Below are 25,240 nucleotides of genomic sequence, written 5' to 3'. Positions count from 1 at the left end.
GAAGCTCTTTTGCTACCTTGTGCTCCCAGGGGAGACAGGCGCAGGCAGAACATGATTATTAACAGCACACAGCGATACGGAAATTCACTGCCGTGGGCACCACAGCCGCAGCTGCCCCGGATTGCAGCTGTACAAAGATCTCGGTGGACAGCCACGAGGATTTTTGTGTGAGCGTGACATCATGCACAAGTGTCACATTGTTTTATGTCACACAGGCCCCCACGAACGCAGCCGCCCGCCTGCCAAGGGGAGCAGCAATCTGCTCCTGCAGCCCGGCCAGAAGGCAGGAGGAGAAACAAGCCCACACCGCTGCAAACAGCCCCCAGAGTCAAAGCGCAGTTGCTTTTCCCCAAATCCCTGTGACCGTCTCTTGCCCAGCAGATGCCCTGGGTCTGGGACCAGCTGTGAAACCCTGTGGTTGAGGGAGACACTGGCCTCAAGAGCTTTGTGCTGGGTCTGCACCCACTCTGCTTCCTCCTCCTCCTCCTCCTCCTCCTCCTCCTCCTCCTCCTCCTCCTCCTCCTCCTCCTCGCCCGCGTGGGACCAGTCCAGACCTGCCAAGGCAGCCCCTCATTAAAATCCAAACCTCCAAACTAGTCCTAGCCCCTTAAGACCAAAGAGAGAAAGACAGGCTCCTAGAAAGCCCCTCAATTTGCCTAGAAAGCCCCTCAAGAACACGGGCATTAACCTCCTACTAATTGTCTTGGGGGAAAAATGCAACTCACTCATTTTCAGCTGAGCTCTGTTTCTAACCATGCAATTTCTTGTATGTCACAGACCTTTTCTCCTTGTTCCACTGAGTTTGTTTTCCAATTTGTTCGCTCTAAAGCCTCTCTTCGTGTTTTCACTTAAATTTTCACCTTCACTGCTTTCCTGAGCCAAAAAGCATCGGATGAGAAAGGAACTGAGAAATCCGACACTGGCGTGCAGGGATGCGACCGCCGTGCCCTCAGCTGGATTAAGCAGCTACTTTCAAAATGTTGCCCTTTGGCAAATTCCCAAATGGAGGAGCATCCCAGCATCCAGGGCATCTCCTTCCCTGCGGCCAGGTCGGGATGCAATGAAGGGCAGCATCTCTGCCCCGAAGCTCTCTCCCACACGGAGGCAGGACTGTGATCTCCTCAGCAGGATGGGCTGACGGTGGCAGGCAGGAGTGGGAGGCTCATTCCTGGTGTGGGAGATGATCCAAGCCCCCACCTGTACCCCTCCCCAGAAACGACTGGGTTTCCTCTGTGCTTCTTCAGGGATGGATGGTCTAAATCATGTGCTGCATGCACTCTGGATTCTGAAGAGCTACGTGATTCGTGCAAGCAGCCCTAGAGATCTCACCAAGGAACCGTGGTCCCTTCCACGTGATCTTCCCGGTGCTGAAGCCGTGCTTTGTCCCCAGGGATGGTGACCTCTGGGACCACCGAGACGTCCAGTCTTCACTGACTCCTAGCTGAGAGCAGAACTCTTCTCCCCACAGGCAGAGCCCAGTCCACGCTGTGTCATGCGCTCGCTGCAGGATGCTGTGTCCTCAGCTCCCACTTCACAGGCACGAGGACCTGAGCAGCTCCTGCTTGCTTCGCTCGGAGCCATCCCTGCTCCTGCCCCTCTGCCGGGAAAACTCACACAGGAATAAGGATGCTTCTCACCTTTGCCGTTTTCACTATTCATCTATTCAGTTTGTCTCCGCTATATTTTTTTCTTCATGGTTTGAAAGTGAATTATAGGTGGATTTAGCTGAAGAACCCAGTTTCAGGAGCCTCTGTCTGCTCTGCAGCACAGAGGAAATACTGCCACAAGGGTTTGGGTTAGGCTGAGCTCTTCCTTTCTGGCAAATGAAGCGGGTTGCTCTCAAGGATCAAGGCCAGCTCCCCCAGCCTGCAGGGGATGCTGGCACCAAACACCAGCACTCAGGCAGTTGAGAATTTATCTAAATGGGCTTTAATGCAAAGTGGCAGATGCTGTCAGAATTGGTAACTGGGAAAACAGGCATCCAGAAGAGACCCTGTGTGTAGATGTACAGAAAGGCATCCTTCTGCTTTCGGTCTTCCTTTTGAAATTTTTTTTTTACCAAAATGCAGTAGATTTTTATCATTTACCCAATAGCAGGGCACCGCTGTCTGTCCCTGTCCCAGGAGAAGCCCCTCTGATGCTGGGATGTGCGCTCTGCTGGGAGGGCACGGCTGTGCACAGCTCTGCCCAGGGAAAGCATCCCGAATGCCCAGGAACAGGGGGGCAGGAGCATCTCATCATTCAGGGAGAAAAAACCAAGAAAAAAAGAGGGGGTGAAAAAAAGCAAAATAGGAAGTGCAAAAGCTCAGGGAGCTCAGGCCCAGCAGTCCCCACAGGATCGGCACAGGCGGCACCAGACAGTAGCGAGCAGGCTGGTCCAGCTGGGACCAAGAGAGAAAGGGAGAGTGATGCAAGCAGGAGCAGGCAGGGGCGTAAGGGGCTGGTTCCTGTGGGGTGTGCTGCAGGCAGGGGAGGGGGAGTGAAAGGCTGCAGAGGGGCTGGGAAGGGCAGGGCAGAGGCAGGGCAGGACCAGAGGAGAGTCAAATGGCGGGTCCTGCACTTGGGGCACAACAACCCTGGGCAGCTACAGACCAGGAGAAGTCTGGCTAGAAAGCTGCCTGGAGGAGAGGGACCTGGGGGTGTTGGTTGACAGCAACTGAACATGAGCCAGCAGTGGCCCAGGTGGCCAAGAAGGCCAATGGCATCTTGGCTTGGGTCAGAAATGGCGTGGCCAGCAGGTCCAGGGAGGTTCTTCTCCCTCTGGACTCGGCACTGGTGAGACCGCTCCTCGAATCCTGTGTTCAGTTCTGGGCCCCTCACCACAAGAAGGATGTTGAGGCTCTGGAGCGAGTCCAGAGAAGAGCAACAAAGATGGTGAGGGGGCTGGAGAACAGGCCTTATGAGGAACGACTGAGAGAGCTGGGGGTGTTTAGCCTGGAGAAGAGGAGGCTGAGGGGAGACCTCATTGCTCTCTACAACTCCCTGAAAGGAGGTTGTGGAGAGGAGGGAGCTGGGCTCTTCTCCCAAGGGACAGGGGACAGGATGAGAGGGAATGGCCTCAAGCTCCACCAGTGTAGGTTTAGGCTGGACATTAGGAAAAACTTTTTCACAGAAAGGGTCATTGGGCACTGGCAGAGGCTGCCCAGGGAGGGGGTTGATTCACCTTCCCTGGAGGTGTTTAAGGCACGGGTGGACGAGGTGCTGAGGGACATGGGTTAGTGTTTGATGGGAATGGTTGGACTCGATGATCCGGTGGGTCTCTTCCAACCTGGTTATTCTATGATTCTATGAGTCACCCTGCTGTGACCCTGCCTCCCTTCTGCAGCATCAGAGGCTGTATTTCCTCCTGCACAGAGGTTTCCTGCTGCGTGCCACAGCCGTGGCAGGGACAAGAGCAGTGCACTCCTGAATTTGGATGGGATCTAACGGTGGTCATTCCAACACCACCTCCATGCCCACATCAGCTTTGGGTACCAGGTTCCTCCAAGGGTCCATCCTGGGAAGTGACTTTGAAAAATGAGGACACGTGCAGATGACAGGATAAACAACCCCGTAACAGCCCCAAGCCTGCAAGGAAGTCATCGCTGTCAACGGCTGCTTGCAGAGTGCAAGTGCTGCTTTTTGCAAGTTTGGTCTCCAGGAGAAGGACAGGAAGCCTGCACATGCTACATGGTGATGCCACCAGCTCAGTCCCAGCAGCTCGATCCTTCAGTCCCTCCCCTCTGTCTGGTAGGGACGGGTGCAGAAGAAGCTGGGACCCGCCACGCTGCTTGCCTACATAAGCAGTTTCTAGAAAAGAAAAGATAATTACATAAAGGATGCAACGAGTGGGTGACCCTGCTGCGTGTGCTGAGCTGGGAGCAGAATGGGAGCTGCAGGCAGCCCCGCACGGGCACCAAACAGCAGCATGGGAGCCCGAGCTGCAAACCGGGGCTCCAAGTCAGTTCTGGGGAGAGGCTTTCGCCTTGCCCAGCCTTCCTGGGTGGGATGCTGGAAGGCTCTGCACGACCTCAGTGCTTGCATCACGAAGAGAGAGGTGAAAATACCGGGGAGGTCGCATAAAGAGACAGAAATTGTTTGGAAGGCAGAGAAGCTGCCTTGCAGTGGGAGGGCTGAATTGCTCAGGCTTTCCAATATATCATAAAGAAGAGTGAGAGGTGACAGGATTATCATTGGTAAGTGCCTTCACAGAGGGAAAACACCGGCTGCTAAAGGGCTCTTCAATCAACTGAGCAAAAGCAGCACAAGAACCCGGCTCAGAGAGCTGGAAGCTGACAAATTTGGATTAGAAACAAGATGCAGTTTTTAAAACTAAGGGCAAATAAGCAGAGGAATAAACGGCCCCAGGAGGTGGTGGATCCCACAGCTCATGGTGTCCTCCAAGCAAGACCAGTGCTGCTCCCAGTATGGGCTCCAGGCAGTGTCCCCGGCTGCCGTGGTGCTGCCCCTGCCCCCACAAATCCAGCAGGTGAGGCTGGGGGATCAAGCCACTGGGATGGACACGTGCTGGACACCTCCCCATATCCATGGGTCTAAACATCCTGATTCACACCATGTTTCTACTGCTTCCACTGAGAGCACCAAGGGCACACGCTGCTCCTGTGCAAAGGACCCACAGACAGGTGCGGAGGAAGGAACCAGCAGGACCATAGAATCATAGAATCACTAGGTTGGAAAAGATCTCTTAGATCTCTTAGGACTCATCAAGTCCAACCATTCCTATCTGCCACTAAACCATGTCCCTAAGCACCTTGTCTACTTGTCTTTTAAATATGTCCGGGGATGGTGACTCAACCCCCTCCCTGGGCAGCCTCTGCCAGTGCCCGATGACCCTTTCCATGAAAGATTTTTTCCTAATGTCCAGTCTGACCCTCCCCTGGCGGAGCTTGAGGCCATTGCCCCTTGTCCTGACCCCTGTCACTTGGGAGAAGAGCCCAGCTCCCTCCTCTCCACAACCTCCTTTCAGGGAGTTGGAGAGAGCAATGAGGTCTCCCCTCAGCCTCCTCTTCTCCAGGCTAAACACCCCCAGCTCTCTCAGCCGCTCCTCATAACCGGTGGGATGGGGCTGAGCATGGGGCTGAGGGTGAGGGAGCCTCACACTGGAGCCTCACGAGGAGGCTGGTGGGACGGGGGCACGTGCCAGACCCTGCGACCTGTCCCAGAGGGGCTGGTGAAGAATTGGCCTTTGGGCAGCCAGCTCCACCACCAACCTCCACATGCACAGATTTTCAAACAAAGGCAACTGATCCAATTCCCTGTAAATTTTCCCTTTGGAGACGGCTCTCCTTGCCCAGCGGGGCCGTGGCACACAATGCCTGCAGGAGCTCTGCCCTGGGGAAGGGTATTCCACTCGCCCTAACCACAGCACTGGGAAAGGAGGCAGGAATAAATGGGAATACTTTGTAAAATGGGTGCGAACCTGGGGGTTCGTGTGAAGGCACTCCTGATGGTTTAAAATGCAAATATCCCAGCCCAAGAAGAGCCAGATCTGAGGGAGCGTTAATGTGAGCAGGCTCCAGGCAGCAGCTGGGAGCATCGCTGGAGGATGCCGTCACCACGGCAACGGGAAGGAACACGCCACCACACAAATCAAGGACACAATTTTATTGTCCAAGCACCGAGTTTCTTAGACCAGTTTCTAGGGACCGCGTGTTAATAACAGCTGCATCCTATTTATCACGGGCCTTTATTGTCTCAGTAATGAGCTCTCCAGGAAAACCTGGAGAGCGTCTCCTCAGAGGCTGAGCGCCAGCAACGCAACTCCAAGTTAAGTGGTTTGCCGCGCTGGCAATTCCCTCCCATGCCCACACGCTTTGAAATACAGAGCAGACTGATTAACTATTAATAACAGGACAGTTACAAACAACACATTATGCCCCATTTTGTGCCATTTTTTTCCAAACGCACCCAGAGCTTTCGCTTTTGCCAAAGCCACCACCGGTGCAGAAGGGTGAACAGTGGCAAGGCTCCTCACCTCGCTGCGGGTCAGGAGCACGGTGGCTTCCCCGTGTTCTGCTGTGCCCTGTCATGCACTCTTGCTTGACCGTGGCACACGGAGAGGTTTGCACACACTGCAGCCATCGCACCTCTCAGCAAACCTTCAGCTGTCCCACCGCTCCTGGCACCTTCCCAGCACGGAGCCTCAGGTGGGAAGGCAGGCGAAATGGGGTGAAAGCACCTCCAGCTCAGCAGCGGCACGACTGAACCCCTGTGCTGAGTTGAAGATGATCTCACCCCATGTTGTTAGTTTAAATCCCAGTGGTCGCTGCAGCAATGACGAAGAGGGATCAGCTCGGCAATCCTGCTGGCAGCAGGCACTGCCAAACCCAGCTTTGCCACGGCTTTACTGCCTGCAGACTGGCTGCTCCCAAAGACCTGGGAATTCCCACCTCTACCTGGGGCAGAGCCACCCTGTCTGACCCCGCGCCACCAGCCCAGCATGGGAATTCCCATTATACCATGACAGAGACCCAGGATGCAGCACTGGGCAGGGGCCAATGGTTTGTCCTGCAGCCTTGGACAACTTGGGCATCCCACGAGTGCATCAAGCTGGCCCGTGCCTGATGGCCCCCAGTCAGCTCAGAGCTGAGCTTGCCAGAGCCCCAGCACCTTGTGCCGTCACCGAGAGCGGCCACTGGCTGCTCCTGGGGCCGAGAGGAGCTGCAGGCTTACCAAGGCCCAGCTCAGACAGCAGGCTCAGCTCAAACCCTCTCACCTCACCCTGCTCGGACAGGAGGGGGCTGGTGTCGAGTCTGAAACCATCACCCTTGGGAAGACTCCAGAGAAAGAGCACCTAGAAGCACCTAGATGTGATCCATCTCACGTACGCACTGGTACTGAGTAGCTCCTCCTTCCAGCAATCACCATGTTTCTGTACGACTCTTGTCAGCTACAGGAGCTGGGTACTAGCTTTGGTTTTGCATTGGTGTTTGCTGTGACCTGTTCCACCTTTGCGGCACTGCCAGCTTTCTGCTTCACGACCGTAGCGAACAACTTGGCTGTTCGAATGCATGGAAAATTTATAGTTTCCTTTTTAACCAACAAACACAGTCACTAAAACCCGCTTTCTGCTTAATGCAGTTTTGCATCAAAACACCTGCAAGGCAATTCATTTCTACCAGGCGAGCTTCTAAGGCTCGTATTATCCCTGATGGCACCGCTGGAAGGCTACAATACCCCAGCAGGTCAGCCAGTTGAAAGCAGCATTTCATCTGGCAATTTATTCAAATAAATCTTTCAAAAACTTGAAATAAACTCTAAAGATGGAGCCTGTCAAAGCGTCTGCAATAGCTGAGCTCCCGCAAGGAATGGCCAAACATGAAAAGCAGCAGCATCAACCTGCAGGGCATTAACCACCCCAGCCCAGCTCTCTCTGGCAAGCTTGGCAGGAGGATTAACCAGCCGATGTGTGCTGAGCACTCAGCGAGATAAAAGCAATAGGTTTAAAGATGAAAAAGTGGTTTCATTAATTACCATCATTATCGTTATCATTGCACTGATGCTGTTCCTGCTATTTCAATCCAAAGCCACAGTAAGGAAAATGGCAAGCCGAGTCCTTTTCCACATCGAGAAGATCTTCCACCAACTCTCCCGCAATGACTGTTCGGGGTGGCCGGCTCCTGCCCATCAACAGTGCATCTCCGCTTCCTACCTGCGTCACGCATGCCCACCACCGTCCTGCCACTTGCTCTTACAGCTTGTACCGCGCTCTGACCCAAATCAACACCCGTGACACATTGTTTATGTCAGTGAGATCGGACGGATCAGGGGGGTCTGGAGCAGGGTGGGCTGGGAACCTCTCACCGGGTTCCTGGGAACAGGACAGAGCTCCAGGCACAGGAGGGGCTGCCACAGAGCGCACAACCAGGCAACCTCGTGGGTTTTCTGTCAGCTAGCACGGGGCAGAGAGGGGCATGAGCTGACCGTGCCTCTCCTGCAACACTGGGGGTTGGGGGCTGAGCCCCTGGGAAATCGGGGAGCAGTGCTGGGGGCTGCAAGGTGATGTGCAGGATGAGGACTCACATGGGGAACGGCACAATGGACCGACTTGGTGTGGAAGTCACCGGCTGCCACCAGCTCTTCCTCAGCATGGAGTTTGTTTTAAGAAGACTACAGAACCCCCAGGTCTGAGCTATGCTGAGAGCAGCAGCCCCTGGCTGGGAGATGAAGAGAGCAACCGAGGGGAACTCCAGTGCAAAAAAAAGGTTTTCCAGCCATTGTTCGTGGGGGGAAGAGGAGCTGAAGCAAGTGGCCATGCGTGCTTTGGGTGAAGAAAAGCCCCTTTGTGCCGTGCACATCGTGGGCATTGTTGACTGGCGGCTCGTCCTCACACCAGGGCTGCTCTGCTTGGCTGCCAAGGCTAGCGGGAGCCTGAATCATTGGTCACGTAAGAGCTGCCTCCTTTTGTGCCATTTACTTCTCTTCTCTAACATTTTACAATGAGACTCAGCTCCCCCACTAATTCCTCTTTCTTATGTTACATTAAGGAAGACAAGAAATGATGGAGACTTGCTAGTAACACATCAAATCATCAGCACTTATGCTGGATCTGTCATGTACTCAAAAAATCTGGCAGGGGGAAATGGTTTTGCTAAAACCAGCAAAGGCTGACCCAGATCGAGCTCCTGTTTAATCAGAAAACCTGACACTTGGAGGAAAAGAGAACAGGCAGTTGTGCATTTCTGCTTGTGATGCTTCTCTGCCTGAACACAAGTAACTCTACCCAAAGGGCCCTCCCCAGTTGCCCTGATGGAAACATGGAGTCATGGATGGCTCGCTTTGCTGCCAGTTGGAGCAGGAGCTCCACGGTGCCGGGATGCAAACAGGCTGCTCAGGGAAAACCGGGAAACAAAGGTAACTCCAGCAGCTGATGTGCTGCCAGCTGTTGTGAAGATTCAAGACCTTTCAGGGTCCGTGGTCTTCACTTTTCTTGTATGGATCCCACAAAACTAAAAGCCGTTTAGAAAATTCTGGAATTACTGTGCCTTAACCCTGGATCTTACCGTGTGCATTTCCTGGCCCTGGCCCATTTCTGCTCTGTCTGGTTCAGCCCCTCTCTCTGGTATGAAACAGAACTTTAGGACCTGAATCCCAGTTCCTCCATCCCACCTCAGAGCAGGGGATCAACATCCACCTCCCCATGACAGACCCCTTGGCATCATCCCTGCTGCGCAGCCGCTGCTCCCACTGCCCTGTGGCTCCCACGGCACGGCACAGCGCGGCACGGCTTTCTGGTGCCAGGCAAGTCGCTCCGGTGATGCCCATTAGCTCTAATGGGAAGCTACACAGCCACTACTTCTCATTAGGGCTAAATGGACACTGCACAGATAACGTGGTTACCTCTGCAGAGCCACGGCAGCTTCCCAGCTTCCCTGACAGCTAAATCGACCTCCAGGGTCACGAGGCACAGCTTAATTCTCTTTGATACAGGAACCAAATTAGTCCGTGCCATGAACTGGCAAAGAAGTCCATTAAAGCAGGATGATGTAAGAGGAGCGTTGGGCATCATCCTCCATTCTGCAGCCCCCATGCTGCCCTGAGGCACAGAGAGACGTCCCGAGTCAAAGCAGGGAGAGGCCTGCAACAGCCCCACAGAACCCTCATTCCCCATCACTCCACGTGGTTGGACTCAGGTTCAACAGTGCCAAAAAAGAAAGTCTCTGAGCTCAGAAGAGCCCTCTGGTCAGCCAGAGGGAGGGATGCGGAGGCAGAAGCGTAGGGACCACTCTTCCCGCTCCACTGGACCATTCACTTCCCACTGCCCTGGCACCAGGTACGGGCACTCCTTGTTCATTTATTTCGCACGCTTTTCATACTCGCTTCAAGCGAGTTCCGCCTGCCTGCTGGGTCAGGAAAGGATTTCCACATCTCCCCTTACAAACTGGGGATCAATCACACCTTTCTGCCAGGCTGCAGGGGCAGGGAGCCACTTCTCGTGCTGCCCAGATCCAGCCCTGCCTGCCCTCTGGAGCAGTCAGCAACGCCAAACTCTTCATCCACTCTGAGTATCTTGGATTCTGAACAGAAACTCGATTGTTTCTGGGTCTGCTTTGATGTCCTGTTGCCATAATGAAGCCATTTGCAGCACGAGAACTAGGATTGTGTAACGATTTCTACAGGAGATAACGGCTTTGCAGGAGCTGCTGAGAGCATTGGCATCGAATGGAACTTGCGACGGAGGATCCTAGACTTGGGAATTATTATTTTGTTAAGTGTTGGTATTTACTAAAAAAGATTTAGGTTTCTAATTCCAGAAAAATAAAGTAGCTGAGGAGCTTTGCCAGTCAGTCTGGGGCTCGCAACAGCATGACACGGCCTCGGGGCTGGCGCTGCCGCTTGGCAGGCTGATTCGGCAGTCTGCTCACATCCAGCACCCCGTGGGCGATGGGAAGCCATCCAGAATGCAAACCCAGGGAATGTTTAACTTCTTCCCTCCACAAACGTACTGCCCTCATCCCCAGGAACGGAATACACAGAAGTGCAGAAGATAAGGTTCCTGACTAGCGAAGCATGAGGCACTTCCCAGCTATGTCTAGCCCTGACATCTGAATTGCAACAGCGCTGGGGACCCGCAGCCCGGTGCTGCTGGGCAGAGAGGGCAGGGGAGGAGGAAAGCCCAGGTGAGACCCACCTTAGCACAGCGCAGCCACCCAACCCCACCGAACCGACTAAACCGTGTCCCAGAGTGGCATGGCCACACGGTTTTTGAACCCCTCCAGGGACAGGGGCTCTCTCACTGCCCTGCGCAGCCTTTGCCAGGGCTTCACCACTCTGTCAGCAAAGAAGTTTTTCCCAATATCCAATCTAAATCTCTCCATGCACAACTTGAGGCTGTTTCCTTTCACCCTATCACTCATTACTAGGGAGAAGAGTCCAGTGCCCATCTCACCACAGCCTCCTTTCTGGGAGCTGCAGAGAGTGATGAGGTCTCCCCTCCTCTTCTCCAGACTGAACAGCCCCAGGTCCCTAAAAACAGGACTGGAATTTCTGGGTTGCACAATGAGGAAACATGAAAGAAGAAGCTTGGGGAACAGAGCCTGGGGGATGCTCGGGTTTGTTCAAACTGTTCTTCCAGCTCCAGTGTGGCGAGCGCTTTGTTTTGCTGCGGGAGCTGCGACCGCAGCTGGGCTGGCAGTCAAACCCAAAAAAAGAGGACAAAAAAGCTGCCACGGTCCAGGAAGTTGCAGATGGCCTAGAGCAGAGCAATGCTGCAGCGATGAGCTTATCTCTGCTCAAGTTCAGCTGCAGAGAGCACACGGCTGATTAGCCCCACTCCGAGCCAGCGGCTAATCCTGCCGCGGGACCCGGACACGGGCAGGAGCCACCCAGGGGTGGAATGAACCCACATCGAAGGTGCAGCAGAAAGAGGTGCTTAGGCAGAAGTCAGGAAGGAGAACGCAAAGAGGCTTTGCAAGCAAGGGCAGCACATTGAAATAATACAGGAAAGGAAACTGTGGGGTCCAGGTTGGCTTCCAGAAGGGGAAAGGTGGAAGAAAAGGGCTGGGTGTGCAGCCAGTGGCACTGGCTCTGCCTGTACTGGGAGAGGGGTCTCGCTCAGCTTTTATCTGGCCAGGAATTAGCCCAGCTTGTGGCTTCCAGCCAAAAGTATCAGGAATGAGCACAAGAAGGACATGGATCTATTGGAGCAGGTCCAGAGGAGGCCATGGAGATGCTCTAAGGGCTGGAGCACCTCCCATATGAGGACAGGCTGAGAGAGTTGGGGTTGTTCAGGCCGGAGAAGAGAAGGCTGTGGGGAGACCTTAGAGCAGTTTCCAGCACTGAAAGGGGCTGCAGGAAAGCTGGGGAGGGGCTCTTGATCAGGGAGGGCTGGGATAGGATGAGGGGGAATGAGTTTCAGCTGAAAGAGATTGAGATGAGATTTTAGGAAGAAATGTTTCCCTCTGAGGGTGGGGAGGTTTTGGTCCAGGTTGCCCAGAGCAGTGGTGGTTGCCCCATCCCTGGAGGGGTTCAAGGCCAGGTTGGATGGGGCTTGGAGCCTCCAGTGCATTAGAAGGTGACCCTGCCCATGGCAGGGGTGGGACTGAATGTGTTTTGAGGTCCCTTCCAACCCAAACCATTCCAGGATTCCATGGTTCTATGAATCTTCACTCCTGCAGCAGGAAGGATGATCCTGACAGAGCCACCTCCAAGGGGCTCCAAGGCAGAGGTGGAGACTTGACCCTGGCAAACAGCCTCATGTCCCTGTTCCTGCAGAGGAGCAGCCTGGCTCCCGCAGGTGAGCTCTGCCTGGATTTCACAGCAGAAGAGAGCTAGGAGCTCGCACACCAGCCGGGACGCAGCCCCCATCCGGATCCCGGTGTGCAGGCAGCCCGCTGCCCTCTTTTTTGCTGGCGCAGAACAAACTCTGCATTCATGTATAACACAGTCCCAGCAGTGCGACGTCTCCACGGTGCACACGCACGCTGCATGCACTGTGGAATTAAATATTGAAGCATCTCATTAAACATTCAAATTGAGGGCAACCCAGCGGCATCGCTGGTATCTTTCAGGGCAAGAAAACAACCAATGTCAGCAATAAAACTTCAGCTGCAAAACCTGCATGTATAATTATCTTTGGGTTTAGTGCCAGGTGATCAGAGGTTACCCAACGCCCACCTGGAGGATGGGGAACGGCAGCCAGAGCCCTCTGGCTCTGCCCAGGGCACTCTGACTCAGGATGGTTCTTTGCCAGCCCTGCTGCCCTTGCAAGCTGATCAGTGACGATGCCCTGCAAGTGCACTGGGGCTCGTAGTGACAAATGGCACCCGTTTCCCCTGTCTGCTTGCTCATCATGCTCTCCGTCTCCTTGCCCCTCTGCGATGGGCAGCCCTTGGTCCCAGGGCTCGCTTCGGTGTCGGTGTCGGAGCAGCGTGGGCAAGCGCAGGTGTGGTAGCGTTTCCTCGAAAGCCGCTCGCCAGGCGCCCACTGAGAGGGCTGGAGGCCAAGGGCAGGGCTGGGGCTGGCACCGGCACCCCACACAGCCCGCGCCCGTGGCCCTTGCGCTCTGCCAGCCAGCTCCAGACCGCTCACCCTGCCGGCCTGCCCTCCCCTGCCCTCGCAGCTCCCAGAGCCCCTTTTCCCCACAGTTCCGCTCTCTGTCCATGCAGTCACTCTCTTCTCAGCCAGCACAGGTTCCTGAGCGTCCATCCTGGGCCTTTGGCCATCCCTTCCCCTGTGTCTGTGATGTCCCTCCAGGAACACCAGCTGAGTGCCAGGAGATGGACTCCTGCGCAAATACCAAGCGGTGTTGGGACACCAGAGTCCTCCTCAAACACAGGAAGATCTCTAATCTCTCTGGGAATCTTCCGTGTGCATTTTAAACCATCCCCGAGTGACACCTGTGCTAGGAACCAAACTGTTCATGGCCCCATCACGAGCACAACTAGGAGAATCCTTCTCCACTTCTAACCCGCTAACAAGGTCCAGCATCCTCGCGGGTTGGAGCTGCACCAGTAACAGCAGCTTTCACCCGAAGAGGTCTCCATCAGGTGCTCCAAGAAATGCAGATAAGCACAAGAGCTACCACCTGATGCTCTTCCAGCAACACATTCGTAGCCGTATTTTAGTGAACACCTTGAAGCTGTGCCGAGCTCTGCGCTGGCAGAACCGCTGGTGCCCGGCACCGCTGAGCCAGCGCTGACATTCTGTGCTTGGTTCATACCTTGTCGCCTCGCACGGCAACAGGAAAAACAAGATAGGGGCTCTCAATGTAATTTCAGCTTTTAATTCCCCTCACTGCTTATCAGCAGGGATGCAGACACCTGAACAAGAGGCGACTCCTACTCAAACCACAGCAAGTGTCACAGGCACTTAAGAGCAGCAAGTGTCCTCCCTGAGCATCCCCGCTGCCTCCCACTGCCCACGTACACAGCTGCCCCTTGCCCGTGCCACGAGACGCACCAGCATCTGTAACCGCAGTCCCAGTTGTGAATGGGAAGCACAACACGGGAAGCTTATTGTGATAATAAGCTCCAGAGGGCTGGAGCACCTCCCATACGAGGAGACGCTGAGAGAGTTGGGGTTGTTCAGCGTGGAGAAGAGAAGGCTGTGAGGAGACCTTAGAGTGACCTTCTAGTACTTGAAGGGGCTACAAGAAAGCTGGGGAGGGACTTCGTATAAAGGCATGGAGTGATAGGATGAGGGGGAATGGCTTTAAATTGGAGAGGGGAAGATTTAGACTAGACTTAAGGAGAAAATTTTTCACAGCGAGGGTGTGGAGGCCCTGGCCCAGGTTGCCCAGGGAAGCTGTGGCTGCCCCATCCCTGCAGAGGTTCCAGGCCAGGCTGGATGGGGCTTGGAGCCCCTGATCCAGTGGGAGGTGTCCCTGCCCATGGCAGGGGGTGGAATTGGATGATCTTTAAGGTGTCTTCCAACTCAAACCATTCTATGATACTACGATCAGACCCAAGGAGCCACCAAATCCTTGTGCAGTCACAGTACCAGGATGGGGGAAGCTCTCCAGGGTTTCCTTTGCCAAGGGACATGGGAGCAAGAGCTGCAACGCACTCAGCTACTGAGTAAGATCCCTCTCAGCCAGTGGGAGGTCAGAAAGCACAGAATCAGAGAACTGTGTGGTTAGAAAGGACTTTTGAGATCATTGAGTCTAACCGTACCTGTCCCCTACTACTAAACCATCCCTGAGCACCTCATCCACCCATATTTTCAGTCCCTCCAGGGATTTAAAAGGAACGCCTGCATTCCTGAGCTCCCAGACATAATTCTGTCATAGAAGAAGACAAGATTTTTTCTTTAATGTTTGACAAGAGCAACTGCCAGGTCGGGGAAGAATCCAGCTCAACCAGCCTCTTCCACGTGCCTTTTCTTGTGGAGCTTTCTACAAGGCCTTTCCTCTGTCCTACAGAGCTTTCTGCAAGGGCTCTTCCCCTCCAGATAAAGAACTGAAATCAGCTGCTACACAAATATTCTTATGAAAATCCATGGGGATTCTGTGGAAGTGCAATTGCATTTCTAACCCTCGTGGCAGTTTTGCGTTTGCCTACACTGATTCTTTGCTGTCTCTGAGGCTGCAGATGAAGCCGAAGCTTTTCACCACCATTACACAGAGAAAAACTACATTAGAGGCTGCAAATGCTCTCGGGCCAGTCTATTTAAATGAAATGTTTAATGTTTACTTTCTACCCCACCTTTCTGTGCAGTCAGGGCACTGAATCATCTCTGATTAATGCCCAGCTCATTTTCAAGAGTCCACGCACTCTGCAGACACATTAACTGAACCAGCCTGTCTGTGTGGGCGAGGGTTACTGATCTGAAGTCCATTTGCAAAGACAAATGCCTCATTTTTAACTGGGACATGCAAAATATTTAATTGGAATTTTATCTTTTCTGCACATACCTAACGCACCCCCGCAGGGCTGCGAGTTCCTCCCCCCAGATCCACTTCTCCTTCCCATGTCAAGAGGCTGCCGCTGCGATAAACTAGAGGATTCCTCTAAAGAACTTAAATCAACAACTTAGAGCTTTTCAAGTGGTGTTTATCCACTCCAAAGGAAACAAAATATTTATCTCCCAATATTAAACCCTGCCCCTGCTGGAAGCAGACCCAGGAGCTTCTGGCCCGCAGGCACTCCAAAGCCAAGCAGGGACTCTCTCCTCTCCTCTGCACGGAAGGCTGACGCGATATCAGAGAAACTAGTCCAGCTCCACAATGGCACAAAAAATCTCTTGTGAATTCCGGATCCAATTAAAATTATTTCAGACTTAATGATTTGAGGTGCTGCTGGGGAAGGAGTGCTCCAAACCTTATTGCAGTGCCTCACTCCTATTTTTATGCTGTCCCCCAGAAGTGATAAAGAACGGGAGCATTCCCTGCAGCAATGAGCCTCCTGGACCTGGACGAAAGCTTCAAAGATGCCTGCAGCAACCTGAACGATTCCAAGACTCTGTGAGTTGCCCTTACAGCAGAGAGGGATCGGGCTGGAACAGAAACCCCAGCTGGGCAGAGGGATGCATTTCTGTAATGGCCACAACAAAGCCAAATGAGGGAAGCTCTCCGAACAGCTCAACCTCATCATTTTCAGGACGCGATGGAGCCGTGCTGTTCCCGAAGAGCAGCCGTGTATCCCGAGAGCGTGTAACGCCAAGGGATCATGTCTGCACATAGCGCTCATCCAGCACAGCGTGTGCACAAGACTCCGCGACTCGAGTTTAATGTAAAAAAGGTTCTGCCTGTCTGTTCCACTTACTCACATCAGAGCAGGTTTCACATGTGATTAGAGTGTCTCTGCTAAAGGGAAGCGACGTTTTGTGAAACCTGGGGGAAGACAAATGAAAATATACCTGAGGAACGCTCGCACGGCTCAGAGAAATCAATGCAAACTGCACTAATTTGATCAAGAATAAACATGCTGATTACATTTTCCATCTGAGAAATTACTTGCACTACCAGAACCACTGAAGGATCTCAGGCCAGTGTGCATTTCATCCACATGTGCACATAACGGCCAGAGAAATAACAGTAAGGAGGCTCCTCATCCCTGACTTCGGAGAGGGGAATTGTCCAGCTGTGGGGTTGGATGATGCGTCCATACCCCATGGGCCACCCTAGTCCCACCACAGTGCTCGGAAAAACAGCCTTTTGTCCCACCAGCTCCCAGTTCCTCCTTTCCACCCATTTATGAGCCCATCGCTGTCACAGAGGAGCTCATCCTGCACACACTGCTTCCTCTACCTGGAGATGTTCCTGGAGATGGTAACTTCCCTCCTTCCAGCCCCGACCTGTATCTGAGCCCCAAGGTGAGGGGTGGCCACCCCCGCCTCCCGGTGCCACAGCTACACTGCACGCCCCACAGATGTTGGGTCTGGGGGCTTTTGAGAAAAAAGGTTTCTACCCCTGCAGTGATGATTCCTCACGCTGATGCTGCTTTGGAGGGGGAAGTAGATGGGCACCAGCCAGCACTGTTCCCACCTTGCTCCCCGGCACCGTCCCCTGCCCAGGAGTGGGATCTGGGCAGTGCCTACCTGCAGCCCTTCAACCGCAGCTTTGGAGTGGTTCTGCTGCAGCAAGGGGAAAGGAGAACGAGACCTCCCAGGCTACAGCCTGCTCTGGTGCCGCAGCTTGGGATCTGTGTGTGTGCAAAAGAGCTGCTGCTGAGGCACATCATCTAGAGGCCAAAGTGGACGTGGGGAACGCTGTCCTCTCCATCACCTGACAGTGGCTCCTTTGACTGGAGGAGCCTGGAACCGCTGCCCAGCACGGTCTGTTTCCAGCGTCTCTGTACTCGGCTGTCTCTGGGACTTATTACAAATCCCATCTGCCAAGATCTAACTTGTGCCTTCATGGAGCAGAGAGGCCACTTCAGTTACGCCTTGAGGATGTGGAGCTGTTCTCAGCTGTTGCATTTAATGGAGAAGCAGGAAAGGTAAAGCCAAAACCAAGCAGACCATCTTGTGACTTCAGTGAAGGCCGGCTTAGCACTCCTGACTCACGCTGGGCTTATTGCTCATTACTGACCTTTAAAAACTCTCAAGGGCTTCTCCAATCATGTCAGTCACTTGCCTGATCAGCCAATGCAATACTTCATGTAGCTACACGGGGCAAGAGGTGGGGGGTCTGGTTGGAGATTTCACTTCTCCAGCTGCAAGAGCTGATGTTTGCACAGTGAAAACTAAACCATGTTACAAAAGCAACCGCTCCTCGGGGCTCAGCACTCAGCAAAAGTGGGTTTCCACAAGTTTGCTAAGGACTGGGCTTTGCTCATGTCTGGAAGCAGGTGCTGGCTTCACTCAGCATCTCCCCAGGGGCTGTGAGGCCATGTGAGCACCAGCGCTGAGCCGAGATCCCACCAAGGAACTGCTCTGACCCAAGGGGCTCCTAGGTCCCACCTCTCCTTTCCACGGGATGTTTGTACCAGGGGGTTTTCCTGGGCTCAGTCTGAATGTGCCAGAGATTGATGCTGCAGTTCCTGGGAGCAAAGTAGCCTTTCTCCAGGATCCTGTCCTCAGGGCATAAACCAGTGTGTAGAATCCCTGCATCGGGTACTGGAGACCCTGGGGACCGGGTCTTTGGCAGGATGTGTGACCCACACTCACCCCGAGCAGGGACTGGGGCCATCCATCAGCGCCTGAGCGCCCTGCATGACCACACCGCAAATGGCTCAGGATAAAAAGCTTTCCCCAAAACACAAAGAGCTGCGGCATGGCTTTCCGCGTGTTATTCGCTCAATTAGGTCCTTACTCTGCAGAAATAGATGGGTAAATAGATGGAGGAGTGCACTCCTGTCATTCTCAGCCACTAAAAAATTAAGGCGGCTGCATGGTCAGTGCTGATGGCTCGTCAGGAATACGTGGGGAAGGGAGAGAGAGGCAGGCTTTGCCTGGCAGTTGTGAGAACCGTGATTGTCCCTTGCAATCAAGACAGCGCCTTTCCCTGCAAGCGAGGCTTCCTATCAGCCCTGGTACAGCAACACATCCTCAAACCTCTCGCTGTCTCCGAATTTTGCTGCTCCCTGTCTGTTGCTGAAAGTTTTGGAGTTTAGCAAAGGCAATAGAGGCTCTGGACTGCTGAGATTTAATTAAAAGCCTTTGTGAGGACACACATATCTAAACCATCCTCACAACCCCCTAGACTTCAGCCGGGTGCTAAGGCAGACTCTGTCAGCGTGGCCAGGGACACAGTCATGGCCAAAACCATGTCCTTCATCCTTTGCAGCATCCCTCGGTGCACACGGAGATGCAAACAGAGGGTGGTCGAGGACAGGAGAAGACCACCAAGGCAAGAAGCAGCTGCCTGTCCCTCCCAATGCCCCCAGTTCAGCATGAGACAAAGGAGAGAATGGAAGGGATTCCAGCAGGTGCTGCTCATGGAACCTGGGCACGTTTAAGGGATGGGAGCAGCCTGGAAACAGCGGAGTTCCAGAGGGAAGCTGATCACGAGACCTGGGGGAAGAGTGAGTGTCTTTGTAACAGACATGAATAATCTCACCACCTTCTCCCAACCCAGTCCAAGTCAAAAACCCATCGATCAGTAACTGCCAAAAGATGTGTTTGTGCCAGCATCAAAAGCCTTTAAATTGCCCCTCAGAGCCTGGATGACACCGCGCACATCCCGTGCATGCCAGTTTGTGCTGGTGGCAAGCACTCAGGTACAGCAGCCCATCCTATAAGCACTGCTCTCATAAAAACAGGTTGCCACACGCTCGTCAGAGACTCAGAGACTTCTTTTTCATCCCTAGGCAGGATGCTCTGCTCCATCCAGGCAGAGGCTCAAGCATTTAATTACAAATTTCTGATGAAAGTACTAAAAATAAAATAAAGAACTCATCATCTCAATCATTCTCAGCTGCGTTGCAACACCCCACAAATCACACTTGAATCACTACTGGTGGGGTCATCTGATGCCACCAGTATCTGCTGCTCACCTTACCAAGCTCAGCTACCAGAAGCATTTTACACTCAAACAGCCTAATAACATTGCAGCGTCTGCCTTGCCGTGGCAGCACGGAGACCGTGCCGGGCACAGGAACACGGCACGTCTGAGAGGAGCTGCTTCCCGCTGCGGCCAGAGCGGAGCATCACCCGGAGGCCCTCGCAGAGGCGGCTGGCGCAGACCCAGCAGTGGTGGCAAGGCTGGGGGCACAGGGGTGGTGATTCGGGGAGCACCCACAGCACAGCAGCGTCCAGGCACCAGCCCAGCTTTGGGGCTCAGCACCCACAGCCCCCAGGACCGCTCTGGTCAGAGTGGTGCTCAGCATACCAAAGCACCTAGGGCTTGGCGTCAAGCAAGCCAGCAGAAAGCCACTTTAGATAAGATCGGAAGGAAGAAAGCAATCATTTCTGCAGAGCAGCCCCTGGTTGTAATTTCCTAACCTGGACGGCAGGTCCTGCCCTCGCCGGGACGTGCAGCACTCCCGGGCAGCGCTAACGGCCTGAGTGAGCTCCTGCTCCTGGTGAAGACGGCCAGGCGATGCCCCACTGCTAGCAGAGATGCTCCCACCGAGGAGGTAGGTGGGAAATTCCTAGCAGCCCCAGCCCTGTGCCGGGACACTGAGCCTGGAGTGACAGCAGCTCCCCTGGCCCAGCGCCATTCCCTAACCCAGAAATGGGCAGGTGGTGCTTTTGGGGCCAAAACAGTCACAGAGGAAGAAAACTGCCCAGGCTGACGAGCCTCCCACCACGCCCTCCAACAGATTTGTTCATTAGCATTAATTACAGCGAATGTCCTGCACCAGCCAAGGTGATGAAACATAGCACCGACCAATTAAAAGATAAAGATTTGATGCCTTGGCCCATAACCCCACACTTGGGAACACTTCTATGCCACTGCCACATCCTTTTATCAGCAAGGATAATGATTATTGTTAATTTAATGCTTTGCTTCTGTTGATACCACGCTATAGTTGTTATCTGCAAGCAACAGATCACTCTGGCTTTATTAAAGTGATGATATTTATACTGCAAAGGAGCTGCTCTAATTGCACAAAGGCACGGCGGCTGCTTCTCTCCCAGCCTCAGCAAGTTATATCTGTGCGGTGCCTCCCCGGGAGGAGCTGCAGCAGCCTGGGGACAGCACCTCGTGCTCCCACCCTGTGATTACGGACCCCGAGCTGGGGCGCCTGGGAGCATCCGCAGATTGCGCCAGGCAAAGGCATCCAGCCACGTCGCAGCCTCCTGCCAAGAGGACCTCGTTGAACATCGCCTGTCAGCACCGTTCCGCTCGTCAGCACCGGCTGTCAGTCCGTCCGGCAGCAGCCGTCACTCTGCCACTGCAGCAGAGCCACTTCAGAGGGCGGCAAGGGAAGGGCTGGGGTCCTTCTCCCCTCCGCAGGGATTGCATAAGCAGCCGGCTTTTGTCCTCGGAGCCATGCAGCCAGCGAAGGCACGTCAAGCAAATCACGCTCGATCCTCTCTGACAGCTCCTTCCTGAAGAACCACAGTCGTGACGTGTCGATTAAGTCTGATTTCTAATAAAAAACCTTTATTTTGAAGAAGTTGTGCAAAATAATACACAATGCTGACAGACTAGGACTTAAAAATCCCACCATTCATGTTAGCCCAGGGCAGAAACACGAGTGGCACACAAGGTGCGTGTGGGAGAAAAAAAATCACCCTCTGTTCAGATCCTTTGATATCTGATAAGAAGGTTTAACCTGCAGCCGCTGACCCCAAGGTGGGTTTATAAGAGCACTTTATTGCTTATATCCATGCTCCCAGACACGTGAGGAAATCCAGTCTCCATAAAATGCGAGTTATGGCTCTACAAGCTTATCCCTCATAGGAACGTGCTCGCATACCTGGGGTGGCTGTCGAAACCTGGAGGTGGAGAGGTTATATCCCAGCATCGCTGGGCAGGAGTGGAACTGCAGACAGATAAATCTGGCTGTAATTGTGGAAATACATCGGAGACTGCGATAACGAGAAGCCAAAGGATTACAGAGGATTGGGAAGCGCACTGTGCTGTAAGATCAGCACCTCTGCCTCACAAAAGGAAAATTGATTCAGGCAAAAACATTCTGAATGGCTTGTATTCTTAATACGTTATCAACTTCATTACAATGATGTGACAGTGGTAGGTGTAATTTACCTATTGCGCGCAAGCACTAGAGACTCTATGACACAGTAAATTGATTTACAAAGCTGGGAGGCAAAGCAGTACTACAAGAGATTATTTATTGACCCAGAGATAGCAAACCACGCGCAGGGGAAAAGGGGATCCATCCCATCCTGTCTGCCCTGGCAGCCCCCCCAGCATCGAGAGCTGGCAGTGGAGAGAGGCTTTGGAGGATGCTCAAGGGAGCAGTGGCTTTCAGGGTAGGGCAAAGCTTGATAGAGTGGGTGGCACATCGTACTTTCTTGATCTGTACCTCAATTCCTGTTAAGGTAACCACTAGCGATGGAAAAGCACTTTTAAACGTCAGTTCAAAGAAATTAAATACAGTAAAACGTTCATTTGTAGATGGGCAGCTGCAGGCGCCCATGTGGACAGCCGATTCCTGCCGCCTCCCCAGATGACATTCACCTCAGGTACCCTCGATAACAGGCACGGCAGCGCTGCTGCTGCTTATTCCAGCATTGCCGTTGACGTCGGGACATGCCACAGAAGCCGTCATCCTCCAGCACCCGTGGAGAACCCAGGGAAAGGCTGATGTGCCACCTCACCTCCCGCAGATGCTTCACCCCTGCTGTGGGACTCTGCCCTTTAACTGAGCACAGAACCCCTCAGGCTTCTTGAAAACCCTCTCTTTGTCAGCCAAACCCACCCTATCTTCAGCTCCTTCCCACCTAAAGGTAATTACCTTAAGAGCTCATTACGGCTGCAGGATGTGCAATTACTGCCTGGAAATAATGCGCTATTTTTAGCACATCAGAGTAAAAAGTGACAGATTGACAAGAATTATCCCTCTAGCAGTAAGGCAACTGGCTGACTCTTTTTTTGGCTAGAAAACAAGGTCCTGTCCCTGCAGAACAGGTGGTACCACCAGCAGACCTCGGGCAGCGTCCTCTTTTGCATCCCACCCCAGCTCCCTGGCTGGTGGACATGCCTGAGCTGGAGATCTACTGCTCTACCTCTGGCTCTTCTGCAACGTCTTCATGTGCGGACTGTTTACAGCAAACCTTTCGTGGCCTCGGAGACAGCCTGGCTGGGTGTCAGATCTCTCTTCCAGGGCTGGCATGTGTCCCCTGTCTGCAGCAACAACATCCTGGAATCACCTACCCCATTGGAGCAACTCTGCCAAGGGATCCATGCAGACTTGTGGGTGTCCTCAAGACCTGGGGAGGGAAACAGCCCAGCTCTGCCTTTCTGGCAGCCACCAAAATGCACAGACAAATGGCCACACATCCAAGGAGGCCAAGACACAGGATGATCCCAGTCTGTGCCCAAGAAATTGAGGATGCTCAGCTGGAACACTCAACACAGCAAACATTCCAAACGGGGCTGCTCAGGTCTCTGGAATTGCTGCTTGTGTCTGAGGAGACCCTCTTGAATATCCTGCTGTTCCTCTTGCCTGGGATGTATATCGTCTTGGGGACAAAGCCAGGGTGTCATCCTGCCCAGCCTGGGGACGTGCACACGAGCTGAACGTGCTGGCAGCTGCGGTGTCCACCCCACCACCCACTGCAGACCCCGATGGAGCAGACGAGGCTGCTCAGCAAGGGGCCTTGGGAATGTTCCTTCCCAAAACAGAGGAAGCCCTAGTGCCCCATTCCCACGGGGACCGTCACGAGCACAAAAACCTCTCGTTGTGCCCCTCAGCCCCAGCTCACAGCAGCCTGCAGTCACCACGGACAACTGCAGGCAGGCAGAAACAATTCTGGGTCAGGAGAAAGCCCAGGAGGTGAAACACTTGGAGATATCAGCCTCCAAGGGAGAAAAAGGTAGAAGAAAGGGCACAGGCAAAAAAAGCCAGTGTTTCTGGCTGGAAGCAGCCAGCCTTTCCAGTCCCTCACAAGAATTCCCCGTTCTCCTCCCCAGGGCATGGGAACAGGCAACGGTCTCACAGCACCTTCCCTCCTGCAGCTTCATGTGGTATTCATTCACGCACCCACGGCACGTGCCTGTCCCTGCAGAGCACCGAGGCTTTTTCCACACTGATGCAGCTCAGGAGGGTTGCTCTCCTGCTCTCGAGCCTCAGCCTTCAGCAGCCAGAGGGCACCATGTAACATGCTTCATGGACGTGGACCCGTGCTACACAACAAAACAGCCTCCCAGTGCCTCATCCCATAGGATGCTGGAGGTGAGATCAATTCCAGTCCCATCAGCTGCTCCTGGGCACCTTCATCTCCATCATCATCCAAACCACATCCTCTGCTTCTCCTCAGGAGGTCCTCTGCTTCTCCTCAGAGCCTCGCAGGAGCTTTCTAACATAACCAAGCACCCTTTGGGGACGCCACCAATGGGGATTGAGCTGCAGACTTAACAAGACTGAGCTGCTGGTCTGCCACATGCACCGGTCACACTGTCCCTCCCAGTGCCGCTCCCACCGGCTGAAGTGGCTTCAGGAGAGGTTTCGCCCCAGGCAGTCATCCAGCTGTGCCCTTCTCCTCCACCCCAGACCAGCTCAGCAGACCAACCCCAAGGTCAAAGCTGTTCAGCAGGCAGCAGCCTCTGTGCATTCCGTGTTGCCCAGGGTGGCACAGCGACGTCCCCTCGGGGCTGGTTGCCTGCACACGCAAAACCAAGGGAGAAGGGAGGATGGAAGGAGGACAGAGGGAGGATGCCTTTTGCAGCTGTGCAGATGAATTGCTCAGCTGAAAAGATGATCCATCCCGCTGGGGGATCATAGCTTCAAAGGAACCTCAAACCCTTCCAGCTGTGCCAAGAGCTGTCCAGCTTCCCCAAACCTGGCTGCTGCGATGGGGCAGCCCCCGAGGCCCCTGTGCAGCCACAGTGACAGGTCCTCCAGCACCCTTTGCAGCGAAAGGTGCTTCAGGATCGCAGTGACTGAGTCACTAGAGAAACATCTGAGACATCTCCATCTCCTCCGGCTGCTTCCCTTTCCCACGGGCGATGCAGAGCCAGGGCAGCACGGGGGTGGCTGGGCATGCAAGGAGAGGAAAAGCCCTGCAGCCCAAACCCTCCTCGCCCAGCAAGGACCAGCATGTATCCTGCATCCCAGTCCCGAGCAGTCAGCCGCCTTTGCAAGTGCTGTGCAAAAGCCCCTCCTCATGCTACAAAACCTCTCTGGGAACAGACTTTATGACTCCCTTCTAAATCTCAGCTATGAAAATACACGCTCAATGCATGGCTACCTGCAGCGACTTCCTACCAGCCAGACCGTGATGCACTCTGGAGTCCCTCCGCAAGAAATGAGAGATACAAGAGCAATGCAGGATGATGTCAAATATGCTTAAAACATGTATGGATTACAACGCCATAAATTTTTTAAGTGCTTGAGCGAATCTGTTGCTAACCCTGCCCCAAGCTCCGCTGGCCCTCACAGCCTTTCCCTCAGCAGCACATGCAACCCAGGCGAAAGCATCATATCTCACCTTGGTGCTCTCACTGTGTCTGACACGCTAAATAAAGGCCAGAATAATTGCAGCACTTACAGAAGAATCAAGTGCATTCAAACGTCTCTTTTGGCTCGTGTAGTTTATCAGATGATTTTATTTTCCCCAATGCAGCCTCACAGACAGCACACCAGAAGCACTCACCCTTTTCGTGTTTGCTCTCTATTTCACGCCAGCTTGCTCACTTGGAAGAATACAAGAGCAAACCAGTGCCATTATTTCTTGGGCCACTGGAGTTTCAACACGACGTCCCCAAAGCGGCGTCGGGGCAATG

General features: G+C 53.7%; 2 protein-coding genes across 3 annotated transcripts in view; both read right to left on the bottom strand.

Moving 5' to 3' along the window:
- The window catches only part of ANKRD34C (ankyrin repeat domain 34C), a 202,875-nt gene extending 192,299 nt beyond the window's left edge, over window positions 1-10,576 (bottom strand). Inside the window, exon 1 of the mRNA XM_069866638.1 lies at window positions 10,569-10,576. The gene's annotated coding sequence lies outside the window, so the exon portion shown is untranslated. The remainder of the gene's footprint in view (window positions 1-10,568) is intronic.
- The window catches only part of FRMD5 (FERM domain containing 5), a 90,981-nt gene that overhangs the window by 52,831 nt on the left and 12,910 nt on the right, over window positions 1-25,240 (bottom strand). The window lies entirely within an intron of this gene.

This window comes from Phaenicophaeus curvirostris, chromosome 12 (genome assembly GCF_032191515.1).
Source record: "Phaenicophaeus curvirostris isolate KB17595 chromosome 12, BPBGC_Pcur_1.0, whole genome shotgun sequence".
Taxonomy (NCBI): domain Eukaryota; kingdom Metazoa; phylum Chordata; class Aves; order Cuculiformes; family Cuculidae; genus Phaenicophaeus; species Phaenicophaeus curvirostris.
This window is presented reverse-complemented; position numbering and strand designations above follow the sequence as displayed.